The sequence below is a fragment of the Rhagoletis pomonella genome, unplaced genomic scaffold, assembly GCF_013731165.1.
Source record: "Rhagoletis pomonella isolate Grant_MI unplaced genomic scaffold, Rhpom_1.0 Rhpom_scaffold_00002, whole genome shotgun sequence".
NCBI lineage: Eukaryota > Metazoa > Arthropoda > Insecta > Diptera > Tephritidae > Rhagoletis > Rhagoletis pomonella.
Genome location: NW_023458556.1, coordinates 77,486,036 through 77,489,772, shown reverse-complemented (window position 1 = coordinate 77,489,772; position 3,737 = coordinate 77,486,036).

Genomic DNA, 3,737 nt, shown 5'->3' with positions numbered 1-3,737 from the left:
CACTAAAATACAACCATGATTGATAAAAAGCTGAAGTTGCAAACCCACCTTGTTGAATTCTATTCGCGTTGAATATGCTAGTACGCAGGTAAGTTAGGTATTTATTTTTGTCTTTTCTAATTGTTCATACAAATTTTGATTTTTTTACCACCTGAGTAAAACACATCATTTCTTGGTGCTGAATCCAAATCTGGAAGTACAATTGCTCTAGTACTAGAATTTTTAGATACCCTACCCCCAGATTGCCAAAAACACGGTTTTTTGCGATATTTCAGGTTATATAATGAAAAGATCAAATTTTTTGCTCATTTCTACTTAGGGCATTATTTTCGTTTGTTGCGATTCGATTTTTCTTTCTCGAGATATACTGGTTTTAATAGTACTTCGGTATTACGTCGTAAGCACGAGTCATCATAACATGTGTATAACTTATTCAATCGTTATGAGCGAAAACGTTTTGTGTATTGATTTATGTATGTATTCTTGTAAATATTGTTAATTTTTTGCTTTTGTTAAATACAAACTGTACGAAAAAATCGTCTTTTGATTAAAAAAAACGCTTTTTTCAAAGTTTTTGGTGTTTCTGAAAATCAAAAGTTGGCGACACTGGAAATATGCATCAATAAGGCACCCCTACACGCTTAAAGTTTATTTGGGTACTAATGATTCAACATCGTGCCTTCACAAATGCAGCTATAAGTTGCATAGTACATACGAGCACGAACAACAGCGAGAATTTTTTCTACATGACATAGGCGAACGCTGATTTGTTTCTTCTTTTCGTACGCGAACGTTAACAAAACATGTGGAAATGTATACGTTCGCGTTTGGACGTGTGGTAGGCGCTTAAGGCTGATTCACATACAACTTTCTTCGCTTTGCTTGATAATTCTTTGCTTTGACATATAAGATCGATGTAGGCATATGTATGAGTATGCTCACATAAAACACGTTTGAAGCAAGGCAAAGCAAAACGAAACAAAATCTTGGGCAACTCTCAACTTTTGCCCGCTTTGGCAATCAGTTGTCTACATGTATCTTTTCTCGTGCGCTTGCATTTGCATTTAATGACAAAAATAGCGTAAATAGGAATTTTTATTGCTATTATTAATGCATATTATTATATTGTTATCTATTTTACAGATAAAAAATATGAAGGCCAAGGAGAACGCAAAAGCTGTCAAAGCGTTTATTGTAGCATACCTTCTGCGTTTCACGCTTTGTTATCAATGTTTGAACTGTCAAGCAAAGCGAGGAAAGTCTTATGTAAATGGCCCTTTAGACTTCTGTCAACTGTGTTCATTTGACAAGAAACATTTTTTATACCAAATTCTCAAATTGAATTGTGTCTAGCAAAATAAATACACCGTTCTTGGCTTGGTAAATATTTTTGTACCAAACTCAAGAATCAGTTTAAGTTTTCCACGACGACCATATTTTCAAATTATTATAAAAGTAAGGCTAAGTTCACAACCTAGAGTAATAGCGTTACGCAATGCAATGGAAATCGCTCAATCCAAAGAAACTTCTTCGCCAGCATAATCACTGGCGATTAAAAAGTTTTTTTTTTTTTTTTTTTAATTTTTTTATTTATTGAATCTGCCCTGCCTAAGAGCCTAACAAAAAGTTTTCGAATCTTAATCTATTCACTTAATTTACATCCCCTAGTTGGGATGAGTATTTTCTTAACTGGCCCTAAGAAAAGATTACGACTGGGCTGTTAAGTCATTCCTACGCAGTCTTGAGGTCCTGTTGACACGCAATAAAGATCTTGATAAATGATTTGGGTGCGCTAAAAGCTTCGATACATATTTCGTCTTCCGTTGTTCTATTTCGGTTCATACTTCTGGTATTCTCAAGTCGCGGTGAATGTTCTCATTTCGCATATACCAAGGTGCTCCGGTGATTGTTCGAAGGATTTTAGATTGCGCACGACGAAGGATTTCGATGTTGCTGCTGCTCGCGGTTCCCCATAACTCACATCCATAGGTCCATATCGGTTTTAAAACTGTATTATAAATAAGCACTTTATACTCCAGACTCAGGGGTGAGCGAGAGTTAATAAGCCAGTGGAGAGAATTAGCCTTCAGCTTGAGGTGAGTCCTTTTAGCCACTATGTGGTTTCGCCAAGTAAGTCGCCTGTCCAGGTGGACCCCTAGGTAAGTGACATGATTGCTTTGTGGTATTTGTACGTTGTTTAAAGTCAAGGGCGGACAGTTACTCTTATTCAGTCTAAATGTAACTTGCTTACATTTTTGCTCGTTAACCTTTATTCGCCAGTTTGCGAGCCAATTGGCAACAGCTTCCATATGATTGCCTAGGAGCACAGTTGCTTGTAGAGGACACTTGGAGCGACTGATTATGGCAGTGTCATCGGCAAAAGTGGACATTATCAGGCGGTCGTTTGTAGGAATATCCGCGGTGTATAAGACATACAACATCGGGCCAAGGACACTGCCTTGTGGCACTCCAGCTTCGATTGCATGGGCTTCAGAAATGGTGGTGTTACATCGAACTGCAAACTTTCGATTATAAAGGTATGACTTAAGCAGTTTGTGTGTGCTTTGTGAGAGTAGCATTTGTATTTTATACATAAGACCATCTAGCCAGACGCGGTCAAATGCCTGGGCGACGTCAAGAAATATTGCAGCGCAATATTCCCTCTTTTCAAACGCTGTTCGGATTTCGGTTGTTATGCGATTTACCTGCTCGATTGTTCCATGTTTTTCCCTGAAGCCAAATTGGTGAAGTGGTATTATATTGCGGGCTTGCAGATGTGGGGAGATGCGCAGCATAAGAAGTTTTTCGAATAATTTCGACATACACGGTAGCAGGCTGATGGGCCTATATGAAGATGGCTGCGTTTTGTCCTTTCCGGGCTTTGGTATCATCACAATAGTCGACTTTTTCCATTGGTGAGGGAAATGACAATGTTTAGTGATTGCGTTAAATAGCATACAGATGCAAAGTACAGCACAATTTGGTAGCTCAATAATCATTTTTGGGGTTATTAAGTCGTGCCCTGGGGCCTTATTTGGTTGCAGTTGATCCTTAATTACTTTTGAAATTTCTTCAGGTACAAATTTCAGCGGCTCCAATTTTGACACATTGGGTACGGGTGGAAGTTGAAAATTATTAGTTACGGGGTTTGGCCTAAAAACATTTTTTAGATGAGAAGCAAAGGTGTTTGCTTTTTTCTGCGTCACTCCGAGCCCATTTGCCATTGTGGTCCCGTACTGGCGTTTCAGTCTCTATTGGCGCATTTAGCTTGTGGTGTGCTTTCCATAACGAGTGCTTTGTGCTAGTCGGTGAGAGCTTTTGGATGTACCGGTACTGTGCGTACTGTTCCTCGTTATTGAGGGCTCTCGTCAGTGCATGTGTGGCCGCCTTGAGCAGTTGTTTTGATGCTGGTGATCTATGAGTCTGCCATATCCGTCGTAGGCGTCGTTTTTCCAAGACAAGCATTTCAATTTTCCTATTGGTTAAATTATATTTTTTATTTTGCACATAACCTTTCTGGGGTGTGGAAATGCTAGCGGCTGCTCTAAGTGTAGATTCAAGAGCGGATATGGAGTTTTCAATATCGGTCGGCGTATCTAAATTTGGATCGAGGTCTATATGCGCACTGATATATTTTTTATACTTTAACCAATTTGTAGCCCTTGTCGAGAGCATATAGGGTGACTCCTTTTCTTGCGGCTGATGCCACAAGGTGAAAAGTACAGGTGAGTGGTCTG